The sequence below is a fragment of the Podarcis filfolensis genome (genome assembly GCF_964270895.1).
Source record: "Podarcis filfolensis genome assembly, chromosome: 10".
Taxonomy (NCBI): Eukaryota; Metazoa; Chordata; class Lepidosauria; order Squamata; family Lacertidae; genus Podarcis; species Podarcis filfolensis.
In genome coordinates, this window is record NC_139612.1 from 10,307,542 (window position 1) to 10,325,681 (window position 18,140).

At 44.0% G+C, this 18,140-nt stretch overlaps 1 long non-coding RNA gene across 1 annotated transcript; it reads right to left on the bottom strand.

The window, feature by feature from the left end:
* Positions 1-208: 208 nt before the first annotated feature.
* Positions 209-1,939, bottom strand: LOC310744263. Its single transcript, XR_014539469.1, has 2 exons — positions 1,812-1,939; positions 209-922 (listed from the first exon to the last, which is right to left on the bottom strand). It is a non-coding gene; the product is annotated as an uncharacterized lncRNA (long non-coding RNA).
* Positions 1,940-18,140: the final 16,201 nt, after the last annotated feature.

Here is an 18,140-nt window from a genome sequence, read left to right on the forward strand (position 1 = left end):
AGGTAGAAATGGGGACCATAGAATTTAAGGTTGGAATAATAAGATACTGAGAAAAACTGAAACTGAGAAATTTGCCCACCCCAAGCATTGACATCTGTGATATTTATTTATTTCACAAGATATATATATATATTGCTTAATTAACAAAAACCTCTAGGTAGTTTACATAAAACAATATAAAATGGTCATAAGAAAAAATGAATCAAACTTTAAAAGCAAATAGATATAACGTTTAATGAAAACTAGGAAAAATAAGAAGTTGAAAAGCAAATATGCTTAATAAAATAGCATCCCTGGGGAGTCTTACCTAAACAAAATCTTTTCTCAGCAGACAATGAAAACAATACACTGAAGGAATTTGCCTAAAGTGTATAGACATAGAGTTCCAGGAAGCAGGCGCTACCACACTGAAGATGGTTCTTTGCAAGGGTGGAGAAACATTTCTAAAGGTGCCAGTTTCACCATTAATGGAGACAAATTCTTTGGAAAGTAAACAAAAAACTTGAGTCTGAATCCTGCTCAGTTCCTCCGCAGTTTTCTTTGTTTTATTCCAATATCCTCCAAAGTTTTGTGCCTCTGTTGATGCATCTAGAAATATCTATGAAAATGTGTCTTAGCGATCCCAGAGCAGTTGGAATTATAGACATTGGTTTTCCTTACAGATTCTGAAGCATTCTGATTATAAAATTGAATGGAAAGCTTGTAACTCTGCACACTTTTGCTCCAATGCACACTGTTGCCATGACAGAATATCACCTGTATGTGTGATAGCAGAGCAGCGCCTCTGCTTCTAAAACAGCACGTTCAACTAGAGGATCCAGCAAACGACAAATTTCTCCTCCAAGACAGCTGCGTCCAAATGTCATTCTTAATTCCAGAATGAGCCTTGGCTTTGCACCGATATAAAACCATGCTTGCAAACCTATAAATGGAAGAGACAGATGGGGGGTTGTAGCTGAGCAGTGGAATATCTGCTTTGCATGCAGGTTCAATCTCAGGCATATCCAGCTAGGGCTAGGAATGTTCCTGGCCTTAAACGCTGGAAAAAAACATCCTCTGCCAATGTGGACAACACTGGTCTGATGGTCTGATTCGATGCAAGGCACCTTCTTATGTTTATTTTGGGAAACTTCAGTCAGTTAGCACATTCAACACTAGCTATGCTGGCTTCCCAGAGCATTTCTAAGCCCAATTTAAAGTGCTGTTTTCATATTTTCTCCCATGAAAATAGGGACATCCTAAATCAGGGGTCAGCAAACTTTTTCAGCAGGGGGCAAGTCCACTGTCCCTCGGACCTTGTGGGGGGCTGGACCATATTTTGTTGGGGGAAATGAATGAATTCCTATGCCCCACAAATAACCCAGAGATGCATTTTAAATAAAAGGGCACCTTCTACTCATGTAAAAACACGCTGGTTCCCGGACTGTCCGTGGGCCGGATCTGGCCCCTGGGCCTTAGTATGCCTACCCATGTCCTAAACAACAACAACAACAACAACAACAACAACAACAATAATGCCCTGTCCATCTGGATCCTCTCCTCTCCTGGAGGAGTATCCTCTCCTCTCCTTAATCTGGATAGGATTGGACTGATTGTTATAAAACTCTTGGGAAGGATTCAGGACAAACTTTTTACATGAAAAGCAACAGAAAGCCTAAGCTTGGCCTTCTTCCTGTTGTCCTTGCCCTACCTAGGACATCCAAGCATTAATGTAAGAAACTAAACATCTTTCTGGAGGGCCTCAAACATTTTACATGCAAAGTTTCAATTCAGACAATTTAAAGAATATTTAGGAAATCTATATAACACACCAAAACACCAGGCAGATATCCATGCTCCCACACTTTGCTTGGGTTGTTCCGCAGAATACTTGGCATTGATCAAGTCATGTGTGGAACAATAGGTATCTTTGAGACAAAGTGTGAACACCACATGACTCCCCTGGGCATTCCAAATGAGAAATAGTTGTCACTGTGATCTATCGCTGCACAACAATTGTTTGGAACTGGACAGAATTTCCTGAAATGCTATTGCAAGACTTCGACCATGTCAAAGATGTGTTTATGGTGTTGCTGTTTTTTAAATAAATAAACAATAATAATGAAAAAGTGTTGTGTATCAATCTAAGTGCCACTGAAACTTGCCATGCTGTTACAAATAAGACAATGGTCCTCCACAGTTTTTTTTCCTATTCACATTTCTACTTACTCTGATCAAAAACCACAATTCCAATCCAGGCTATACCTGGGCTAATTTATCGGTGCAGCATAAATAGCAATCTTAAACACTCTTGTTACTCCCCTTTGTTGCTTAATTTAAGTCCTGTCTCCATTCCAGAACCCACAGTTCAATATGCAACCCAGAAGAGAAACCCAATGGAAAACATCTTTGGAAACTTTGGGAGACTACCTTTCAGCACCTAAGCCACCCAGTAACCAATATATTCTGTGTGGTCTCATAGATCCTCTTTAATTAAAGGCACTGTTAAAAGTTCCCCCTGGTGTTGCGCTGTGCTTGACATTTTGCTGAGTTGAAATTTGCTGTGTTGGTGCTGTGCTCTCAGGAATGCGATCATTAATTAGCGACACCTTTAGATGCATCTATCCTTGGTTTCATTTTCAGATTTTTTTAAAAAAAGTTACATGATGCTTTCGTGCTATTTTAGACTTTACACTAATGTACTTTTGTGAACATTTGTGACAAGGATATAGAAGGTGCTCGTCCATTGCTAGAACAGCTATAAAAGGAAATAAAATTGAGCTACACACGTAGCAGTTGCATCTTGATCATCAAGTTGAATTTTCACCTTCATTTGCTAAGCAGAACATGCCAAGAGGGGAAAAGGTGTGTGAACATCTCAAGTGAAATCCCTTGTGCAAAGAAGGCTGTTTTAGTTTTAAAGTGAGTGAGTGAGGCTGCCTGCAATACAATTTGAGCCAAGGAATAACTCGTCTTCTTTTAGCACACCACTGAACCTAAATAAAGCATGTCCAGTACAGTAGTTGTAGCTATACCAGGAGCAGTACAAAATAACTGACGGTCTATCGGTGGATATTGGCAACAACAGCTGAACAAAATCTGTTGGGTTCAAAGGCAGTAGCCCTCATAAGGAATTCGATATAAATCTGCAAATGGGAAATCAGGAATATTTGGTTGTCAGCACAGACCCCTCTATGGCAGGGGTGGCCAACTCCCAAGAGACTGTGATCTACTCATGAGTTAAAAACTGGCAGTGATCTACCCCCTTTTTGGGGGTTCAGGTCAAAGTTGTTGAGCTTTTTTGGGGGGGGGGCTAAGTTGTTGAACTTCTTTGAGGGGAGCCAGTGGTCTTCTACCAGTGATCTATCACAGATGTCCAGTGATCTACCAGTAGTTCACAATCTACCTGTTGGATATGCCTGCTCTGTGATGCTTCATGGTCTGGACATTCTTTTCAGCCAATATGAGATCAGCATTAGACTGAAGGGGGCTGCGTTACTCACCTGGTCAATCAGGGTTTTCATTCCCATGTTGAAAACCTTATTCCTGAGTAAGACAGACCAATAATTCATTGCTCAGGAACTGTGTCTGTCCTATATGAGCTCCAGGCTCACAGGAGAAGCCCAGCAATATCCCGTCAAGAATTCAAGCCATTCAGAGCACCTTCAGGACCTTGGAGAGCTCCCAGGGTGGGTCCTGCAAGCTGCTGTCCCTGCAGCTAAAGCCTTTCTCTCGTCTTGGCAAGTAAGCTCTGCTATTCCAAAGGAACTGGCTAACTGTTAAATGGCTCTCATCTTATCTGCAGTCCTTACTTGCATTCTTTTAAAAAATAAAAATAAATCCATATGGATATAAAGCTGCAAATCTATTTCCCCTACTCGGAGCAAGTCCCACTGTAGTCACTGGTTCTTATAGCCGAAGCAACACCAAACTGTTAGATGACCAAATGAATCAAAATGCCCTTTCTGCAGTTTCTCATACCCTCACATGCTTGTTAGGACTTAAAATCCAGATTAAATGTGTGGTTGAAAGTTGGGAGAAGGAGAGATATGCCTCCTTCTCTGCCCACCTCTACCGCTGACAGCATGATCTTAAGGACTGCTGCTGCTGCCCAGGAGGACTGCCTGCTGAGGGCCTGAAGGGCCTTGTCCTTGCCTCTTTCCACCTGGCTTGGGGCGGGGCTTGACAGGCCCCACAAGTACTGTGGCTGCTGCTCCGCAGTGAGGGCTCCTCTTTTAAATTGTTTTTTCTCTGTGCTGTTTTAAACTATACCATCTTGGCTGTGAGCCCTGGAAGACCTGTACCCTGCCTTGCTGGCCTTTTCCCATCTGGCCTGGCAGAGTGGAGTGCTGACTGACTCCAGCTACAAAAACTGAGGCTGTTGAACAGATTCTTGGGCTGGAGTATTGTTTATGGGGGGTTGAGAGAGCTTGTTGCTGTTATTTTTATTATTGTTGTTCTATCTTTAGTCTTAGATTTTACGATTTACGTGGAATTGTTTCCATTTGGTAGTGTACATTGTGATGTGTTTTATTTATTGTTTATGACTTCTGCTATGTTTGTAATTATGCAAATCTTGTCATGTTGTGAGCTGCCTTGAGCATAGTTTCAACTATGGAAATACAAATAAAATGATGATGATGATGATTGTGCCAGGCCCCCAAATCAGTTTGGGGGCAGATCTGAGTTGGGTTGCATCACACCAGTCTGAAGCACCAGATTGGGCCCAAAATCAGATCAGAGATGCCATGCACATCCTTAGTTTGAATATATGGTGTGGATATGGCCTTGAAAAATTCCCTTAATCCCCCTGCCCCATAGCACAGGTGAGGTGTTACTCTACTGAACCACATGGGTATGATCAGTGATGGATTTGTACATATTCATTCATTCAGGGACGTGGTGGCACTGTGGTCTAAACCACTGAGCCTCTTGGGCTTGCCGATTGGAAGGTTGGCAGTTCGAATCCCTATGATGGGGTGAGATCCCATTGCTCTGCCCCAGCTCCTGCCAACCTAGCAGTTTGAAAGCACACCAGTGCAAGTAGATAAATAGGTACTGCTGTGGCAGGAAGGTAAACAATGTTTCTGTGCACTCTGGTTTCCGTCACAGTCCTCTATGCACCAGAAGCAGTTTAGTCATGCTGGCCACGTGACCTGGAAAGCTGTCTGTGGACAAACGCTGGCTCCCTCGGCCTGAAAGTGAGATGAGCACTGCAACCCCATAGTCGCTTTTGACTGAACTTAACCATCCAGGGGTCATTTACCTTTTACCTTATTCATTCATTCATCATTTTATTCATATGCCACCTTTCCACAGTTAAAACAATCCTCAAAGTGGCTTACAATATGAAGAGATTTACATAATTACAAACATAGCAAAGTAGTCATAAAAATAAATAAAACACATCAAAAACTACATAACCAAACTGAACAATTTCCACATAAAAATAAAGATACAAAAAATTAAAGTCAATAACAGCAGCAAAAACTCCCATGAAAACTTTCCCCAAAATACCCCAGTCCTCCTGGGCAGCAGCAGCAGTCAGGCCCCGCCTTAGGCCAGGTGGAGAGAGGCAGGAACAGGACCCTCAGGCCCTCAGCAGCATGCACAGAATTAGTCCCCTCCTCCTGCAGCCAAGGGACCCACACGTGACCCTTGAAATGTGACCCACAGCAGGGATAGTTCCCAGTACTATTTTTCTAGAAAAAGGAGGTGTTGGAACTTATCGTGAACGCCTTCCTTGTTCTCTTATAATGGCAATGGTGCCCACCTGAGATGTGCCGGAACTGAGTTCTTGAGAGTTCCAGCTAGGAAAAGAAAAAAAAAGCCCTGAGAGATCCTAAGTTGCTTGGGAAGGGGAGGAATAAAAGTGCCAAGGCAGAAACATTATTATTATCATTGTCTCATGTGCTCGTAATTTTGACATGGTCATATTTATTTAGGTGAAGGAATAAAGGTAAAGGTAAAGGGACCCCTGACCATTAGGTCCAGTCGTGACCGACTCTGGGGTTGCGACGCTCATCTTGCTTTATTGGCCGATGGAGCTGGTGTACAGCTTCCGGGTCATGTGGCCAGCATGACTAAGCCACTTCTGGCGAACCAGAGCAGCACACGGAAATGCTTTTACCTTCCCGCTGGAGTGGTACCTATTTATCTACTTGCACTTAGATGTGCTTTCGAACTCCTAGGTTGGCAGAAGCAGGGAATGAGCAACGGGGGCTCATCCCGTCGTGGGGATTCGAACCACCGACCTTCTGATCGGCAAGTCCTAGGCTCTGTGGTTTATCCCACAGCACCACCCACGTCCCTTCCTGAATGAATAGAGTCCCCCAAAAAGCTATGTAAAGGGCCCCACAAAATATTAACTTGCCACTGGGTAGTCTGTATCCATTTGCTCTCAGCTTGAAGAAATGGCCACAATGCAGAAAACATGGGGGACTTCTTGGTGCAGTGGTACCTCAGGTTACAGACGCTTCAGATTACAGATGCTTCAGGTTACAGACTCTGCTAGCCCAGAAATAGTATCTCAGGTTAAGAACTTTGCTTCAGGATGAGAACAGAAATGTCATGGCAGCAGCTCAGGGGTGGTGGGAGGCCCCATTAGCTAAAGTGGTACCTCAGGTTAAGAACAGTTTCAGGTTAAGAATGAACCTCCAGAACGAATTAAGTTCTTAACCCGAGGTACCACTGTACATGGGATCACAAATTAATGCTTCACTCTGCTTTTGTTTCAACTAGTCAGAAATAAGGGAGCGAGTAGCAACTGTCTCCAAAATGTGCAATGGTTAACACTTGTATCTCTGTGTGGTGTTATTTCCTGCCCTCCGCAGGGATTTCAAGTGGAATGAAACTTTTCTAGAAGAGAATAGGCAGAGTTCATTGAAATGCATCAGAGCTCCTTGGGACTTTCATAGTGTTTCACACTAAGTGGGTTCCACTACTCTTGATATCTTTCATCTTCCCTCTGCCAACCCCTATCTAATTGTCAAGTGCTCAGAGATTCCCATCATCAGTGGCTGAGTCTGCTTTGTCACATTGCTGAAGTTCGTAAATCACTTTGCTGCAGGCCTGATAGATGAGACCCTCCTTAACACTTGGGAGAATATGTTCTCCCATTATCAATTATGAAGAAAAATGTAGGAAGCTTGTTGTAAAGAACAAGCTGGCATAACTTGCAAGCAACCAGGCTGAATGCAGGCCATCAGTAGGGAAGGGGCAGTGGTGGAATTGATTCAATTCACATTTAAAGGTGAACCGGCCTATTTTGCACTTTCTGAAGCAATATGTGAGCTGAAACACAGCCATCCTTGCACATTTAGAGTTCCCAGTGCGCAACATGCATATACTAAGCGCAGGGTTTCCCAAATTTGTGTCTCTGTCTGTTGTTGGACTACAACCCCCATCATCCTTAGCTAGCAGGACCTGTGCTGAGGGGTCATGGGAATTGTAATCCAAAACATCTGGAGATCCAAGTTTGGGAAACCCTGTACTAGGGCAAAGTGTGCAGAAAAGATGTATTATATATTGAGAAATTTTAGATTTTACTTTCTTGGGCTCCATGATCACTGCAGATGGTGACAAAAGATGCCTGCTTCTTGGGAGAAAAGTGATGACAAACCTAGACAGCATCTTAAAAAGCAGAGACAACACTTTGCCGACAAAGGTCTGTATAGTTAAACCTGTGGTTTTCCCAGTAGTGATGTATGGAAGTGAGAGCTGGACCATAAAGAAGGCTGATCACCGAAGAATTGATGTTTTTGAGTTATGGTGCTGGAGGAGACTCTGGAGAGTCCCATGGACTGCAAGAAGATCAAACCTCTCCATTCTGAAGGAAATCAGCTCTGAGTGCTCACTGGAAGGACAGATCCTGAAGCTGAGACTCCAATACTTTGGCCACCTCATGAGAAGAGAAGACTCCCTGGAAAAGACCCTGAGGTTGGGAAAGATTGAGGGCACAAGGGGAAGGGGACGACAGAGGATGAGATAATTGGACAGTGTTCTCGAAGCTACTAACATGAGTTTTACCAAACTGTGGGAGGCAGTGGAAGACAGGAGTGCCTGGCGTGCTCTGGTCCATGGGGTCACGAAGAGTCGGACACCACTAAACAACAAATAGGGAGAAATGGTTTTGCAGAAATATGTCTAGAAGGCAGAACTGCATTGAAATGTGTACATTGGGAGTAATGTGCACTAAAATGCGGGTGATTTTTTTGTGAGGCATTTAAAATTGCAAATGGATGTGGAAATGTGGCGGGCTGAACTTAAAAGTGGACATATGAGGAACCAAGGGAAACCATAATGGACAGATGTGTCCATCGCTAGCCACCAGCCAGGTAAGGCAGACATCAAAGGACCCACTTAATGTCCTGTCCTTGGTGCTCTCCTAGGACTGTAGCAATGGTCCTTTTCTGCACAGAAATGGTGAATGCAGCAGCTAGTGGGGCCTGGGAAGCAATGGAGAGATGCTGGCATCTTTTTGAAGTGCAAAGGAAGGGGGAGGGAAAGTAGCAGCATCAGGAAGCAAAGGAAAGACACCATTCTTTTTAAGGGGAAGAAGAAGGTGGAAAAGCCTTGCCCAGCTCATAAACTTTACTGAGATATATATATATATTTTATTGCATTAGCCGTGTGGCCATAGCACAACATACATAGAAATAACAGCATAACATAAAATGGGGGTGGGGAGGCAAAGGCAGACATCGTCCTGGGCAAATACCCAAAGGGGGGGGAAAGGAGATAACAGAAACAACAGGGGATCCAAAACACCGAATGACCGATAGTTCAAGAACAAAAAGACAAAAAAACTGCCGAGGCTGGAGGAGGATCATCAAAGGGGTCCTTCAGCTCCCCGGATCCGTCCCAGCTCCACCGTCCTTGCACTACAAAGCTACCTGGAACCTCATCCGACTGTGCAGAGTATCGACTACAGCTGTGGTGCCGAAAAAGAAGCCAGTGCAGCCTTCCTCCTCATCACACTGAGCAGGAAGTTAGCTGTCATCTCGGTGATCCAACAATCAGAATCTTGCAAAAAGAGGGACACTATCCAGGGCTGGATTGGGAGATGAAGCTTGTTCATGAGAGGAGTTAAAAACCGAGATCTTTCATCTGTCCAGTTGGGACAGAAGAGCATTACATGTTCCATAGTCTCCAGGGCCGAGTCATTACAGTTGAATGTTCTGTTTGCGATGGGGACTCTGGAATAACGACCCGACAGAACTGCTGTAGGAAAACAGTTGAGACGGGCACAGGTAAAGGCCCTTCGCTTAACCTCCGAATAAATTGTGAAGCAGTATAGAGGGATTCCTTCAGGGGGAGGAATAGCTAGGGCTAGGCCTGAACACGGCCCTCTTGCATCGGCAGCTGTGTTAGAGAAGTCAAGTAGCTGTAACTTCTTTTTAATTGAAGGTAGGGCCGCCGGACTGATACACTCTAATTTAAGAACAGTTTTGCAATTCAGATTAAAAAGAGAGCGGAGTTTGAGGTTGATTGTAGTTTTCCAAGGGGAATTATGAATATCTCTTAGGATCAGGTTGGAAAAACCACCTCTAATTCGAGCATCCGATGCTAGTAGGTGGGAGCTATAGGAAATGGCTCGACACCATGCTCGTTTTACAATTGAGGGCTGGGCGAACTCAAGTCGTAGGGCTGCACCTGAGACGCATCTCGGGACACTGAGATAAGTATAGCAACCCTCGCTCCCACCCTAAAATCAGAATAATTCATTTTATTGATTTTGCTTACCTGTGTTTATGGTGTTTTGCATTTTTATATTACTGTACATCACAATGCTATGTTGGATGAACTGGCAGCATGCAAATACTTTTATACATAAACTGATATATAAACAATTCTCCCACCCACTCCCAGCTCAAAATCGGCCGGAACTCACCCTGCTCCCATTTTTGTGAAGGGTCCCGCAACAATGGGGTGTGAGTTTCAAGTCCACCTTGGTGTTCTATGTTTTCCTCCTCGCAAAATGAGGTAGAAGAAATATTATCTGTGTCTAAAACAAATATTGACAATTTCCTCCTTGTTTGACTAATATGGTAGAAATCTTTTCTTTTTTTAAATGATCTTCATTGGTTTTACAGATTTTCCAAATTTCGTCATCATAATACAAAATACATACCTTATTTCTTTTTACCTTCATACTTTAACTCTAAACGAATTTGTACTTCCCTCCCTCCTTCTTCTGGTTTCTCTATATTTTCTTTATATTTATGCATTTGTCATGTTTACATTCTATGTGTACTTAATACTATGGAATTGTTGATGTTGTTTAGTTGTTTAGTCGTGTCCGACTCTTCATGACCCCATGGACCAGAGCACGCCAGGCACTTCTGTCTTCCACTGCCTCCCGCAGTTTGGTCAAACTCATGCTGGTAGCTTTGAGAACACTATCCAACCATCTCGTCCTCTGTCGTCCCCTTCTCCTTGTGCCCTCCATCTTTCCCAACATCAGGGTCTTTTCCAGGGAGTCTTCTCTTCTGAGGTGGCCAAAGTATTGGAGTCTTAGCTTCACGATCTGTCCTTCCAGTGAGCACTCAGGGCTGATTTCCTTAAGAATGGAGAGGTTTGATCTTCTTGCAGTCCATGGGACTCTCAAGAGTCTCCTCCAGCACCATAATTCAAAAGCATCAATTCTTCGGCGATCAGCCTTCTTTATGGTCCAGCTCTCACTTCCATACTATGGAATAATACTATTCAAAATTTCATTAATGTACAGTGGTACCTCAGGTTAAGTACTTAATTCATTCCAGAGGTCCGTACTTAACCTGAAACTGTTCTTAACCTGAAGCACCACTTTAGCTAATGGGGCTTCCTGCTGCTGCCGCGCCGCCAGAGCCTGATTTCTGTTCTGATCCTGAAGCAAAGTTCTTAACCTGAAGCACTATTTCTGGGTTAGCGGAGTCTGTTACCTGAAGCGTATGTAACCTGAAGTGTATGTAACCCGAGGTACCATGGTACATCCTTCAATTGTTGTAATATGTTTGTTCAATATTCTTAAATCCAAAACGAATGATTTTTAATAAACATTATGAGGTCTATTTCAGTCCCGCAAGTGTCTTTATTTGTGTACAGTCCTTTTCCATGTATGTTGTAAATTTCATCCAATCTCTTTGGAATGCTTCGTTGCCCTGAAATACCCACAGTTGAAGAATGGCAGCAGAAACTCATGGAGTATGCAGAAATAGCAAAATTGACTGGAAAAATCAGAGAATAGGGCGAGCATGGTAGAAATCTTGGTCTGTATTTTGATGATAATAGTAGTAGTAGTAGTAATTTATTTATACCCTGTCCATCCGGCCAGGTTTCCCCAGCCCTCTGGGCAGCTCCCAACAGATTAAAAGCAGATTAAAAGCAGAATAAAAGCAGAAGGCTGCCTTCAGATGTCTTCTAAAAGGCAGATAGCTGTTTAAGATAAGCGAGTTTTCCCCTCAAGCCCTTGGAGTCAATCCTGGTTCCTCTTAAATATGATGTCTTGCAAGCACTGAGGAAAACCCATGTATTGAATGCACAACTGAATTCACATTCTAGCGCCTTTCACCCCAACATGGTGCTTTCCGGGTGCTGTTGTCCTCCCATGAGCTCCAGCCAGCAGGGTCATTGGTAGCAATGCTGGGAGATGTAGTTGAAAACATCTGGAGGGCACCAGGTTGGGGAACGCTGCTCTGGGATCTAACACCATGATCTAAACACAAGCAGTTGTTGCTGGTGCCCACTGGGACTGGTGAAGCCGAAGGCAGGGAGATGAACAGTAGATGGAGCCACAGCCAATAATAAGCAGAGCCAGCAATTCCAAGTTTTGTCTCCAACGCCATCCCTGTTGAATTCTACAAGCACAACAATGAGACTAAGGAGGAGGATGCTGACAGACAGCACCATCCCATAGGCTGGCTGTATGTAAGGAGGCAGGCAGGCAGAGCTGGCTGACAGCAGACTGAGGTTGGTCCAGCAGTGGCCCATTTGATCAAATTGACCAGTGTCTACTGACTACTGGTGTTTCTGTTCTTGCATGCTGTTAGGGAACCTATAGGTCTGTTCAAGGATCTTTCACAATTTTGCATTGTTCCTCCAGGCTGATATGTAGCAAGCAGCCTTCTCTCCCCGAAGTCTCTTTGAATGTTGATGTACCTCTGCCAGTTTAATAAGGCATGGGTATCCTTGCAATTGCCTTGTGTCAACGTACCTGTTACATGGCTTAATGGCCCATGAGGAAAAAAAGGAAGGAAGGGGGAGTGAGAATGGCAGTACATTGGTGGGGCTAAGGATAATGAGCTACCAATTACTGCCGAAGAACACAGCCGCAGAAATATAGTAATTAAATGTTCTGTCTTGTTAAATTAATTGATCACAATGGGAAACAGGCACTCTGAAAATGGTGCACTGTAATATCTTATTAAAGAAGCCCCTCTAAAACAAGTCACATTTGCATGTGGCTAGCACTGCCTTTTGGTATGATTATTACGAAAGGCTTCCCTTCTGGAAAGAATTATGCAGCTCAATTGGGGACTATACTATCTCTCCTTTTTGCCTGCTAGGCCATATTATCCTTTCCTACTTTTCTCTCAGAGACAGGCCTGTGCAGGAAGACTCAGAGCTCATCTTTCAGATATATTTTGGCTGCCAAGACCCAGCTTTGGGAATGCGTTAAGGAACAAAGGTCATTCCCCTCACCATTGAATAACAAAAACCATTTTCAAACACCATAGGAATAGAGGGCTGGGCTTTTGAGCCTGGGAATGTGGCTCACAGACAAGTTTGTATTTCAGTACTTGCATTTTTACAGAAGTAATTACGATTCACAAAATGGCTGAGGCAGCAGTAACTATTACAGGCACTCCTATGGATTTGGTTGTGACCAGTGCTCCTCTTGCATAATAATAATAATAATAATAATAATAATAATAATAATAATAATAATTTATTTATACCCCGCCCATCTGGCTAAGTTTCCCCAGCCACTCTGGGCGGCTCCTAATCAAGTGTTAAAACAGTACAGCGTTAAATATTAAAAACTTCCCTGAACAGGGCTGCCTTTGGATGTCTTTTAAAGATAGGATAGCTACTTATTTCCTTCACATCTGAAGGGAGGGTGTTCCACAGGGTGGGCACCACTACCGAGAAGACCCTTTGTCTGGTTCCCTGTAACCTCACTTCTTGCAATGAGGGAACCGCCAGAAGGCCCTCGGCACTGGATCTCAGTGTCCGGGCTGAACGATGGGGGTGGAGACGCTCCTTCAGGTATACAGGACCAAGGCCGTTTAGGGCTTTAAAGGTCAGCACCAACACTTTGAATTGTGCTCAGAAACGTACTGGGAGCCAATGCAGATCTCTCAGAACTGGTGTTATGTGGTCCCGGCAGCCACTCCCAGTCACCAGTCTAGCTGCCGCATTCTGGATTAATTGCAGTTTCCGTGTCACCTTCAAAGGTAGCCCCACGTAGAGCGTGTTGCAGTAGTCCAAGCGGGAGATAACTAGAGCATGCACCACTCTGGCGAGACAGTCTGTGGGCAGGTAGGGTCTTTGCCTGCGTACCAGGTGGAGTGGGTAGACAGCTGCCCTGGACACAGAATTAACCTGCGCCTCCATGGACAGCTGTGAGTCCAAAATGACTCCCAGGCTGCACACCTGGTCCTTCAGGGGCACAGTTACCCCATTCAGGACCAGGGAATCCCCCACACCCGCCCGCCCCCTGTCCCCCAGAAACAGTACTTCTGTCTTGTCAGGATTCAACCTCAATCTGTTAGCCGCCATCCATCCTCCAACCGCCTCCAGGCACTCACACAGGACCTTCACCGCCTTCACTGGTTCTGATTTAAAGAAGAGGTAGAGCTGGGTGTCATCTGCATACTGATGAACACCCAGCCCAAACCCCCTGATGATCTCTCTCAGCGGCTTCATATAGATATTAAAAAGCATGGGGGAGAGGATGGAACCCTGAGGCACCCCACAAGTGCATAGAAATATTAAGCGTTTTGATGAAGGTGGTGAGATTATGAGGAGTTGTCAATCTGTTTGCTCTTCAGTTAAAGCCCATTGCCGCTTAAGTCCAACAAAAGTTTACTCCTGAAACTGAAGATATGACTATCTCTGAGAGAGGGAGAAGAAGAATGCCATGCCTCTCAGTCATCAGTATCAGGTCTTTAGCCGTTGCAGCTGGCTGACTTTTCAAAGAAGCATTTTGCTGTGGTTCCACCACCATCACCACCAGCAAAAGCCATTCTCAAGATGACTGCTGTCAGAATCATCATCACCATCATCTTCAGCATCTTCTACTTGGTTCCTTTGCAAAGATACCTGGGACTTCTAAGCATCAGGCAGTCGGTAGTGAGGGACTTTGAATTCCTTCTAGGAGTTGTTGAAATGTAAGCAAAAGTTGTGATGCTATGCACAGTTACATGGCAGAAAGCCCAGTGGACTCAAGGAGACTTCCATCTAAGTAAGGCAGGGATGGGAAACATCATACCCAGGAGCAAAATTCAGCCCTCCAGGCCTTTCTATCTGGCCTTATTACTCTCAGTATCATAGAGTCATAGAATTGTACAGTTAGAAAGGACCCTGTGGGTCATCTGTTCCAATCCTCTTCAATGCAGGAATCTCAACTAAAGCATCCATGACAGATGGCCTTTCTGTCAGCATGCAGAGAACCGGCAGGCTAGCTGGCTAGCCCCAGCTGAGCCATTCCCTTCCAGTCGTCCCACTGCCCAATGTAAATCAGCGACCCGGGCTTCAAGGCCAGGGCACACTATCAGCAGAGCGAACTGCGCAAACAGAATAGGCATGAGGCTTGTGGAAGCATACTACAACTACAGATTTATTAATCATAAATCAGGACAAAGAAACATGTCGTCTCTCTCTCTCTCATCTTCTCAGAGAGAACGGGAAAAGCACAACGGAAGTTCGCAGCAAGCTGTGCTGGAATGTAAACAGACATGTGACAATCAACAGTTCCACACGTCTGCTCCCTAAGGTGGAATGGAAGTGTCAACACATCCAACCTCTACTTAAAAAAAACCCAAGGGAGCTGTCAAACAGCTATTACTGCCAGAATGTTCTTACTGATGTTTTGTCAGAGTCTCCTTTCTTTTAACTTGAATCCATTGCTATGGGTTCTACCCTCTGGAGGAGGCAAAAGCAAGCTTGTTCAATCTTCCATCTGTCTCCCGTGTAGCAGCAACAGGCTTTAAGCTTCCCAGCCACACCTCTACCATTCGGCCCAGACGCTGAGGTCCCACACCAAGGGCCTTCTGGTGGTTCCCTCACCACGAAAAGTGAAGTTACAGGGAACCAGGCAGAGGGCCTTCTCGGTAGTAGCACCCGCCCTGTGGAACGCCCTCCCACCAGATGTCAAAGAAATAAACAACTATCTAACTTTTAGAAGCCATCTGAAGGCAACCCTGTTTAGAGAAGCTTTCAATATTTGAGGAATTACAGTGGTACCTCGGGTTATGTACTTAATTCGTTCCGGAGGTCCGTACTTAACCTGAAACTGTTCTTAACCCAAAGCACCACTTTAGCTAATGGGGCCTCCTGCTGCTGCTGCGCCGCCGGAGCATGATTTCTGTTCTCATCCTGAAGCAAAGTTCTTAACCTGAAGCACTATTTCTGGGTTAGCGGAGTCTGTAACCTGAAGCATATGTAACCTGAAGCGTATGTAACCTGAGGTACCACTGTATTGTATTTTAATATTTTGCTGGAAGCCGCCTAGAGTGGCTGGGGAAACCCAGCCAGATGGGCAGGGTATAAATAAATAAATAAATAAATAAATAATAATAATAATAATAATAATAATAGTTGTTGTTGTTGTTGTTGTTGTTACACTGGGCAACAATTTTTTACTTTTTTAATGTTGTCTAGATTTCTACAACTGATTTAGGGTATTTTTGCACTGCTGAATCAGGAAATGGCATCCGTTTCTCTCTATCAGGTCAGGTTTACTGTAAACTGAATGGTGGGCATTGATAAAGGTAAGTACACATAAATTGCATGTTGCTTCACCATTTTTCAGACTTTAGGGCTTGAACTTCCGTTTCTTGGAACTCCTGGAATGATCACCGGCAGGGAGGTCTCTCTTCAGAGTCCAACAGTAGTCAGCCATAATGACTGTGTTCCAGCGACCCTGATACCTGGTCTCCATCTCTTTCATGTCCTGATGGAATCTCTCCCCCTGCTCGTCACTCATTGAACCCAGGTTCTCAGGAAACCGGTCCATATGTGAAAATAGGTAGTGCATCTTGACGCTCATGATGCAGCCCAGGTTTCTGAAAGCAGTCAGCATGTTGTTGACAAGTTCTGCGTAGTTTCTGTCCTTATTGTTGCCAAGAAAGTTCTCCACTACCAGAACAAATGCCTTCCATGCTTCCAGTTCCACTTCGTTCATTGAGTTTCCGAACTCTGGATCTCTGATGAGCTGATGGATCTGAGGACCGTCAAAGATGCCAGCTTTCAACTTCTCCATGGTCAATTCTGGAAAAGCCTGGCACAAGTAAGTGAAGCAGTCACCATCCTTGTCCAGAGCCTTGGTGAACTGCTTGATTAAGCCAAGCTTGATGTGCAGCGGTGGGAAGAGTATTCTGTCTCTGTCCACCAGAGGGTCATTGATGACGTTCCTTTCTTTGCAAGGCACCAATTCCTCCCGCACAGGCCAGTCCTTCTTCGTGTAATGCTGAGCATGGTCCCTACTATCCCACATGCACAGAAAACATGGGTACTTGGTGAAGCCAGACTGTTGACCCAACAAAAAGTTCACCATCTTCAGGTCAACACAAATAAACCACTTATGCTGATCATAACCAATTTTCTCCAGCACATACTTCACCGCTTCATAGTTCTCCTTCAGTGTACTCGAGTGAGCCAGGGGTATAGAGGCAAACTGGTTGCCGTTGTGTAGCAGAACACATTTCAGTGATCGCTTGCTGCTGTCAATGAACAGTCTCCAATCTTTGGGTTCGTACTGTGGCACTCCAAGCTTGGGCAGAAGCTGCGCAATATCTGCACAGTACACCAAGTCCTTCTCTTCCGAGAAAAAACGGAGGTACTCTTGATGCCTGTTGCGGAAGAAGCTGATGCGAGCACTGTCAGAGAGGAGGGTTTTTTTCCTTCAATCTGGATGCCAACAGTTTGGCAGAGTCCTTTGACAAGCTGAGGTCGCAAACTAGATCATTCAACTCCTTTTGGGAAAATGGATGTGGAGCATCATCTTCAAGAACCACTTCTTCTTCTTCATGTCCTTCAACACTGGAGGCATCTTCGTCACTAATGTTAGGAAGTTCTCCAAAGATAGGCACTGGAATTTCATCACAATGAGCTACAGGACGACGTGCTGATTGAAGATCAGGATACTTTGTTTTGCTTAATATGATTAGGAGGGACCAGTTGGTTAAAGGGATTCAGGTCGGAGCTAAACAATATAAACTGAGAGCATTTGCAGATGACTTAGTACTTACATTACAAGAGCCAGAAGCTAGCACGAAAAGAGTTTTGGAAATAATTCAAGAGTTTGGTCAAATGGCAGGATTTAAATTGAATAAGTCTAAGACAAAGGTTTTGGAGAAAAATTTGACACAGATAGAAAAGGAAAGGTTTCAGAATGAGACAGGGTTAACTGTGGTTAAAAAAGTGAAATATTTGGGTATAAATATGACAGCTAAAAACGTGAATTTGGTTAAAGATAATTATGAAAAAACTTGGAGAGAAGTGAAAAAAGATTTGGAGATTTGGTCCAACTTAAAGCTTTCCTTGTTAGGCCGTATTGCAGCTATAAAGATGAATGTATTGCCAAGAATGTTGTTTTTGTTCCAAGCATTGCAAATAATTGATAAAATGGATTGTTTCAAGAGGTGGCAAAAAGACATATCTAAATTTGTCTGGCAGGGCAAAAAGCCCAGAATTAAATTTAAGATATTAACGGATTCAAAGGAAAGAGGGGGGTTTGCCCTGCCAGACTTTAAACTTTACTATGAAGCGGCAGCTTTCTGCTGGCTGAAAGAATGGCTACTTCTTGAAAACACAGACATTTTGGATTTGGAAGGTTTTAATAACATTTTTGGGTGGCATGCATATTTGTGGTATGACAAGGTTAAAGCACATAAAAGTTTCAAAAATCATATTGTCAGAAAAGCACTACTAAATGTCTGGGTCAGATATAAAGACTT